The sequence below is a fragment of the Salmo trutta genome, chromosome 20 (assembly GCF_901001165.1).
Source record: "Salmo trutta chromosome 20, fSalTru1.1, whole genome shotgun sequence".
Classification (NCBI taxonomy): Eukaryota; Metazoa; Chordata; class Actinopteri; order Salmoniformes; family Salmonidae; genus Salmo; species Salmo trutta.
Window position 1 is genome coordinate 36,590,885 of NC_042976.1, and position 9,283 is coordinate 36,600,167.

Sequence of the window (9,283 nt, forward strand, 5' to 3'; positions counted from 1 at the left end):
ATCAGGTGACCTGGGCCTGAAGCAGTCAGTCACCCGGAACAAATTAACCTCAAAACACCCCCCAGCCATCACAGTAGCAGTACAGTTAAGGACGATGTAATGATTAAAGATTGATTACTGATTAAATGTTCCCACTGGACTGCACAGTGAGGCTGGGGCACCATGCGTGTATGGAACAAATTGTGACAGAACAGTTGAAGGCCATAAAGGCCTTTTAAACATATAGTGTGCAAAAACTGGAGGAAATCCAATGTACTACTGGTACTTTGACGGAACGAGGCATATCAAGCCATCTATATCAATTCGATTTTATAGCTGTTTTTACAATCTGATTAGAGAGATCTAACACATCAAATCAAAGCTCAAAAGGGAAGCCAGCGAGCATAGTGTAGGACAGTATAAACAAACTTCCTTACACACAACAAAATAGACAGAAAAAGATTAAATAGACAGCAGTATGATTAACTATAGGGTAAAGGACAGCTAGCATAGATGTAGGATCTTAATTTGATCACCATATTGTAGGATAACTTTCCTGCAATGCAGGTCATTTAAAATGTGTAGTGTATTTGATGTTTAAAAGGCTCCTGAAGTTTTTAATTTCCACTTTAAAATTTCAGACTTGATTTTCCCTTACGAAGAATGTATCATCCCCTACACAAATGTCCATTAATTATAACCCATATAATAAATCAAATTTTCTGTTGCTGCAGGATTATTTTCCTGCTGTTGCAAACTGGCTTAAATTACGATTCTACATATGTACAGTTGAAGTCGGAAGTTTACGTACACCTTAGCCAAATACATTTAAACTCAGTTTTTCACAATTCCTGACATTTAATCCTAGTAAAAATTCCCTGTCTTAGGTCAGTTAGGATCACCACACTATTTTAAGAATGTGAAATGTCAGAATAAAAGCAGAGAGAATGATTTATTTCAGCTTTTATTTCTTTCATCACATTCCCAGTGGGTCAGAAGTTTACATACACTCAATTAGTATTTGGTAGCATTGCCTTTAGATTGTTTAACTTGGGTAAAACATTTCGGGTAGCCTTCCACAAGCTTCCCACAATAAATTGGGTGAATTTTGGCCCATTCCTCCTGACAGAGCTGGTGTAACTGAGTCAGGTTTGTAGGTCACCTTGCTCACACACACTTTTTCAGTTCTGCCCACAAATGTTCTATAGGATTGAGGTCAGAGCTTTGTGATGGCCACTCCAATACCTTGACTTTCTTGTCCTTAAGCCATTTTGCCACAACTTTGGAAGTATGCTTGGGGTCATTGTCCATTTGGAAGACCCATTTGCGACCAAGCCTTAACTTCCTTACTGATGTCTTGAGATGTTGCTTCAAATATCCACATAATGTTACTTCCTCATGATGCCATCTATTTTGTGAAGTGCACCAGTCCCTCCTGCAGCAAAGCACCCCACAACATGATGCTGCCACTCCCGTGCTTCATGGTTGGGAATGTGTTCTTCGGCTTGCAAGCCTCCCCCTTTTTCCTCAAAACATAACGATGGTCATTATGGCCAAACAGCTCTATTTTTGTTTCATCAGACCAGAGGATATTTCTCCAAAAAGTATGATCTTTGTCCCCATGTGCAGTTGCAAACCGTAGTCTGGTTTTGGAGCAGCGGCTTCTTCCTTGCTGATCGGCCTTTCAGGTTATGTCGATATAGCACTCGCTTTACTGTGGATATAGATACTTTTGTACCTGTTTCCTCCACATCTTCACAAGGTCCTTTGCTGTTGTTCTGGGATTGATTTGCACTTTTCGCACCAAAGTACGTTCATCTCTTAGAGACAGAATTGTGATACAGTGAATTATAAGTGAAATAATCTGTCTGTAAACAATTGTTGGAAAAATTACTTGTGTCATGCACAAAGTAGATGTCCTAACCAACTTGCCAAAACTATAGTTTGTTAACAAGAAATTTGTGGAGTGGTTGAAAAACAAGTTTTAATGACTCCATACGAAGTGTATGTAAACTTCCGAATTCAACTGTATAGTGTCTAGCGGAGGCTATCCATGTCAAGGCTACAGCTAGCACTGTACAAGTTTATGATAAAGCATATTTCCCACCTAATCTATAGTTTCTCTATGTGATTTCACTTTGGTCAATGTCCAGGTGAATGAGGTTAGATAATAATAATATGAGGTTAGAGTAGAGAACATAATACTGATGTATGAGCTTAATTTGAGCCAGTTTGCTACAGCAGGAAAATAATCCTGCTGCAACAGGAAATGTGAATTATTATGTTGATTATAATTAATGGACATTTTTGTAGAGGGTAATACATTTTTCGTAAGGGAAAATGAAGTCATAAATTTCAAACTGGAAATGTCAAACTTCAGAAGCCCTTTTTCTCCCCAATTTCGTGATATCCAATTGTGATCCAATTACGATCTTGTCTCATCGCTGCAACTCACCAATGGGCTTGGGAGAGGCGAAGATTGAGTCATGCGTCCTCCAAACATGACCCGCCAAGCCGTGCTGCTTCTTAACACCCACTCGCTTAACCCGGAAGCCAGCTGCACCAATGTGTCGGAGGAAACACTGTTCAACTGACGACGAGGGTCAGCTTGCAGGCGCCCAGCCTGCCACTAGAGCACGATGAGCCAAGTTAAGCCCCCCCGGCCAAACCCTCCCCTAACCTGGACGACGCTGGGCCAATTGTGTGCCGCCCTATGGGACTCCCAGTCACGGCCGGTTGTGACACAGCCTGGGATCAAACCCCATGCTTTAGTGACACCGCAACACCTTCGACCGCTGCGCAACTCGGGAGACCCCTCCATTGCCAGTTCTTATCCCCTTACTTGCTAGCCAGCCAACTTGGGCTAACACAGTCACGTGAAACCAGTATAACAGAAAAGTAGCATCATTTGCATTTATTTAAGCTGTTTTCTAGTGACATATATTTGGATACATTTATAACAATGAGCTAATGAAAATGTGCTCTCTCGTCAGGACACAGTTTAGAGGAGCTAGCCAACAACACAGCTAACAAAATCAATTCAAACTGAAGCTGGAAAGACAGCAAACTAGCTGCATTTCATTTCATTTGACCTGTTTTTCTATTGACATTTCTTTGTATACATATCCATAAAAATTATGCTAATTCATGATTTCGGCTGGTTGAGAAAAACTGCCTGCCTCTGTCTCGTCCCGACTACCGACAGGTTCATTACTATGGGACAGCTGGAGATCGAATTTCAATATTGAAACAATGTTGCAAATGTCGCAGAGACAGCTAGCAAGGTTTATACAAATCTCCGCTGTTGAAAACCAAATTCTAGTCCAAAAGAAAGGGGAGATCATGTCTAAGATGATTTTTTACAGTGGAGATTTTTATAAAGTTTATAAATTGCCTGGTTGGGTTTTTATTTTTTTATTTTTTTATTTTACCGTTATTTTACCAGGTAAGTTGACTGAGAACACATTCTCATTTACAGCAACGACCTGGGGAATAGTCTCAGGGGAGAGGAAGGGGATGAATGAGCCAATTGTAAGCTGGGGATGATTAGACAGCCGTGATGGTATGAGTGCCAGATTGGGAATTTAGCCAGGACACAGGGTTGATGGATAGCACAGTGAGATGGAACAGTACACAGGCATTTCAACATCATAGCCTTAGCCGGTAGTAACTTGTAGAATAGACACTGGCTGGAACACGGTTTTAACCAATCAGCATCCAGGATTAGACCCACCCCGTGTATAACAGTTGAATAGAGAATGTATGGTATGTCAGACTATTATGTTAAACAAAAAGGTCACATATCAAATCACAGATCCAAACTTGGTTAGTAGACAGTTTTGTAGACTATTTGAAATGTAAAAACACTGTATAACAACCACGAGACACAAGTACGTTTTAAAGCTGAACAAATTTGCATCGCTAAATAGCTCAAGACAAAACACCTCATTCAAACCCTACTAAATAGTTAAATACCCCTCCTTCAGGGGTGCACGTTACTTTTCTTAACCTTAAAGGGAAACTTCACCGCTAGACACTATTTGGGGTGTTTTTCCAGTCTCCCTACAAAGAATACAGATGGCGCCGACAGACATGGCAGCTTTGCTTCTAGCTCCTAAGCAACTTTGCAGTATTTCGTTTTTTTGTGTGTTAGTTCTTACATAATTAGCCCAGAATGTTTTTTGTGTTATTACATACAGCCGGAAATAACTTTTGGATATCAGAGCGGCGGTAACTCACCAGCATTACGACCAGGAATACGACATTCCCTAATTGGATCCTTTGTTCGCAACCCCCAGGGCAACTGAACTTAACCCAGAGGCTGCTCCAAAACGCCGCCACCGGAGAAGAGGTATTCAGAGTGGACTTCTAGTCCGACTCAGAAGGCTAATGTTCAATCTCTGGTCAATAAAGTAGACGAGCTCAAGGTGAGGATCTCCTTCCAGAGAGACATCAGGGACTGTAACATACTCTGTTTCATGGAATCATGGCTCTCTCCGGATATACTGTCCCTGTCCATACACCCAGATGGTTTCTCAGTACATCGCATAGACAACAAGAAAAGAATAGTCTCCGGGAAGAAGAAGGGTGGTGGTGTATGTTTCATGATTAACCATGCATGGTGTGACTGTTATAACGTACAGAAACACAAGTCCTTTTGTTCACCCGACCTAGAACACAATCAAATGCCGACCGTATTACCTCCCAAGAAAATGATCTTCGTTTATAGTCACAGCCGTGTATATTCCCCCTCAAGCCGATACCACGTCGGTCCTCAAGGAACTACACTGGACTTTATGCAAACTGGAAACCACATATCCTGAGGCCTCATTTATTGTAGCTGGGGATTGTAACAAAGCAAATTTGAGGAAAACGCTATCGAAGTTCTATCAACACATTGACTGTAGTACTCGCGCTGGGAAAACACTCGACCACTGCTATTCTCTCTTCCGGGATTCCTGCAAGGCCCTCCCCTGCCCTCCCTCCGGCAAATCAGATCACAACTCCATTTTGCTCCCCCTTCCTATATGCAGAAACTCCAACAGGAAGTACCCACGCTAAGGTCTATTCAACACTGGTCTGACCAATCGGAATCCATGCTTCAAGATTGTTTTGATCACGTGGACTGGGATTTGTTCCGGGTAACCTCTGAGAATAACAATGATGTATACACGGACACAGTGACTGAGTTCATCAGGAAGTGTATAGGGGATGTTGTTCCCACTGTGACTATTAAAACCTACCCAAACCAGAAACCATGGATAGATGGCAGCATTCATGCGGAACTGAAAGCGAGAACCATCACATTTAATTATGGCAAGGTGACTGGGAATATGTTTGAATATAAACAGTGTAGTTACTCCTTCCGTAAGGCAATCAAACAAGCAAAACGTGCGCAGAACAGCTGGCTGGAGTGTTTACGGGCATATTCAATCTCTCCCTATCCCAGTCTGCTGTCCACACTTGCTTCAAGATGTCCACCATTGTTTCTGTACCCAAGAAAGCAAAAGTAACTGAACTAAATGACTATCGCCCCGTAGCACTCACTTCTGTCATCATTAAGTTCTTTGAGAAGCTAGTTAAGGATCATATCAAATCTACCTTAACTAACACCCTAGACCCAGTTCAACTTGCTTACCGCCACAATAGATCCACAGACGATGCAATCACCATTGCACTACACACTGTCCTATCCCATCTGGACAAGAGGAATACCTATGTAAGAATGCTGTTCATTGACTATAGCTCAGCCTTCAACACCATAATACCCTCCAAGCTCATCATCAAGCTCGGGGCCATGGGTCTGAACCCCACCCTGTGCAATTGGGTCCTGGACTTCCTGATGGGCTGCCCCCAGGTGGTGAAGGTAGGAAGCAACCTCCACTTCACTGATCCTTCACCCATGACTGCGTGGCCACACACGCCTCCAACTCAATCATCAAGTTTGCAGTCATCAAGTTTGCAGACGACACAATAATAGTAGGCCTGATCACCAACAATGACAAGAGGAAATGGTGCCAGGAAATTAACCTCTCAATTCACAACAATACGTCAACAAAACAAATGGAGCTGATCGTGGACTTCAGGAAACAGCAGAGGGAGCACGCCCCTATCCACATTGACGGGACCGCAGTGGAGAAGGTAGAAAGCTTCAAGTTCCTCGCCATACACATCACTGACGATCTGAAATGGTCCACCCACACAGACAGTGTGGTGAAGAAAGCGCAACAGCGCCTCTTCAACCTCAGGAGGCTCAAGAAATTTGGCTTGGCCCCTAAGACCCTCACAAACCTTTACAGATGCACAATTAAGAGCATCTTCTCGGGCTGTATCACCGCCTGGTACGGCAACTGCACCGCCCGCAACCGCAGGGCTCTCGAGAGGGTGGTGCGGTCTGCCAACGCATCACTGGTGGCACACTGCCTGCCCTCCAGGACATCTACAGCACCCAATGTCACAGGAAGACCAAAAAGAATATCAAGGACATCAACCACCCGAGCCATGGCCTGTTCACCCCATTATCATCCAGAAGGCAAGGTCAGTACAGGTGCATCAAAGCGGGGACCGAGAGACTGAAAAACAGCTTCTAGCTCAAGGCCATGAGACTGTTAAATAGCCATCACTAGCCGGCTACCACCTGGTTACTCAATCCTGCACCTTATAGGCTGCTGACCTATATACATAGAATCACTGGTCACTTGAATAATGTTTACATATTGCTTTACTCATTTCATATGTATATACCGTATTCTATTCTACTGTATTTTAGTTAATGCCACTCCGATATTGCTCGTCCTAATATTTATATATTTCTTAATTTCATTATTTACTTTAAGATGTGTGTATTGTTGTGAATTGTAAGATATTACTGTATTGTGGGAGCAAGGATCACAAGCATTTCGCTACACCCGCAATAACATCTGCTAAATATGTGTATGTGACCAATAAAATTTGATTTTGATTTGATTATAAGGGATGAGAGAGTGTTTCAGAGATAATTATGCACTATAGATATATTTCAGAATTTTTGCGCTGGGAAAGTTCAACTAACGAAGTCATTGGTTGATTGAGCCTGCTGTCTGATCTAGCAATTATTGTGGCCTTTGTGTTTTGCTGATCGCACGAACACGCAAGTAGATATGGTTGTCCTTGTTCAATAGAGCCACTGGACTTGTCCCTACGATGTTCCTATCTGTCAGAACATTGCAGGATATCAGGGTTGACTCATTTTCCCTATCATTGTAAAGACTACAGCCTGACAGGAGCCATTCTTCCTTGTTCCCACCTTCGAAGGCAGGCTTTTCAAAACGGGGGTGATACTAGTTTACAGGTTCACAGGAGTTATGTTACCGTGCACTGTCTATCTGAGATGGCTAAATAATTACCTACAAATGGTAACTTCAGATGATTCCTCTTTCCATTTTTTTATGTTCTTTTACATACAGCACTATTAATTTGAGCTGGAATACACAGCGAGAAAAAGAAATGCAAGACCATCAAGAAGCGGCGGCAGCCTAGACCAGCTGGACCAGGATAATTTCCACACATACACCTCCACGGCTGGTCATGCACGTCCTGGAATCACTACAAGTTCTGGATATTGTGGTTTGCTCACAACCAGGATATTTAGCTGTCCTGTTTCAACTGGTGAATTGCAGAAACGCTCGTATTTGCGTGTAGTGAGGAAATTCAAAATGTTTATGACACATATAATATATTAACAACATATTACTGGACTGAGTATACCAAACATTAGGAACACCTTCCTAATATTGAGTTGCACCCCCTTTTGCCCTCAGAACAGCCTCAATTCGTCAGGGCATGGACTCCACAAGGTGTAGAAAGCGTTCCACAGGGATGCTGGCCCGTGTTGACTCCATTGCTTCTACTCCGAATAGCTCGATCCATCTCATCCCACAGATGATCAATTGGATTGAGATCTGGTGACTGGGCAGGCCAATGCAGTAAGCTGAATTCACTGCCATGTTCGTGGAACCATTCCTGGACAATCCTAGCGTTGTGTCATGGGGCATTATCCTGGTGAAAAGAATCATTTGCAGATGGATACACTGCTGCCATGAAAGGATGCACCAAATTGGAAATGATTTTCAGATATCCTATGGCATTCAAACTTTGCTCCACTTTTATCAAGGGGCCCAATGCGTGCCATCAAAACACACCACCAGCCTTCAATGTTGACACGCGGCATGATGGACGCATGTACTCGTGGTTCTCTCCATACCCTATTCTTCCCATCAGCGTGAAACAGCAGGAACCAGGATTCATCAGACCAGGCAATGTTTTTCCAATTCTCCAGTGTTCAGTGTTTTCGTTCTTTAGCTCACTGCAACCGCAGTTTCCTGTTTTTTTGCTGAAAGAAGTAGAACTCTGTAAGGTCGTCGGCTGCCATACCCTATTCGTGTCAAGGTAAGATGAGATGTGTATTATTTAAGGGTCAAAGGGCACCATTGTTGTACTGGACTGTCAGTTGACTAACTGTAGCCCATCTGTTGCTCTGCACAATTCATGTCAGCCTCCATTTTCCCCTTTCATCAATGACCTGTTTCGACCACTGGCCTGCCTTCTTGATACACACGGAAAACTGTTGAGTGTGAAAAACCCAGCAGTGTTTCACTCAAACAGGTGCGCCTGGCACCTACTACCATACCCTGTTCAAGGGTACTTAAATATTTTGTCTTGCCAATTCACCCTCTGAATGGCACACATACACAACCCTTGTCTCAATTGTCTCAAGGCTTAAAAACCCTTATTTAAACGTATCTCCTCCCCTTTATCTACACTGATTGAAGTGGATTTAACAGGTGACATCAATAACAGATCATAGCTTTTACCTGGATTCACCTGGTCAGCTTATGTCGTGGAAAGAGAAGGTGTTCCTAATGTTTTGTACACTCGGTGTATAGTGAAATAGAGCAGAGGTGAAATTTCCATAACATCATTTTTTTTATGATGTTAAAGGGACGTTTTTTATGACTATCTCCCAGGGCTACCATTTCTATTAACATTTACCATCCAGCCAAGTTAATGAGTGGCGATTAAACCTATTAAAATATGCCTGCTTCACATACAGTAGTAGAACAATGTTCACTGCACGCTTTATTGCACAGTTTCAGTGAGGGTTCGATTGCCTCATACACGGGCCTTACATAAACTTACTGATAGTGAATCTTGCCTATGCCATTCGGCCATCCCTCATCCATATATTTATATGTACATATTCTTATTCATTCCTTTACACTTGTGTGTAAAAGGTAGTTGTTGTGAAATTGTTAGATTACTTGTT

The 9,283-nt window shown here is 42.6% G+C and overlaps 1 protein-coding gene across 4 annotated transcripts in view; it reads right to left on the minus strand.

Annotated features, from left to right (window-relative positions):
* Positions 1–9,283, minus strand: part of LOC115155977 (high affinity cGMP-specific 3',5'-cyclic phosphodiesterase 9A) — a 47,583-nt gene that overhangs the window by 10,951 nt on the left and 27,349 nt on the right. The window lies entirely within an intron of this gene.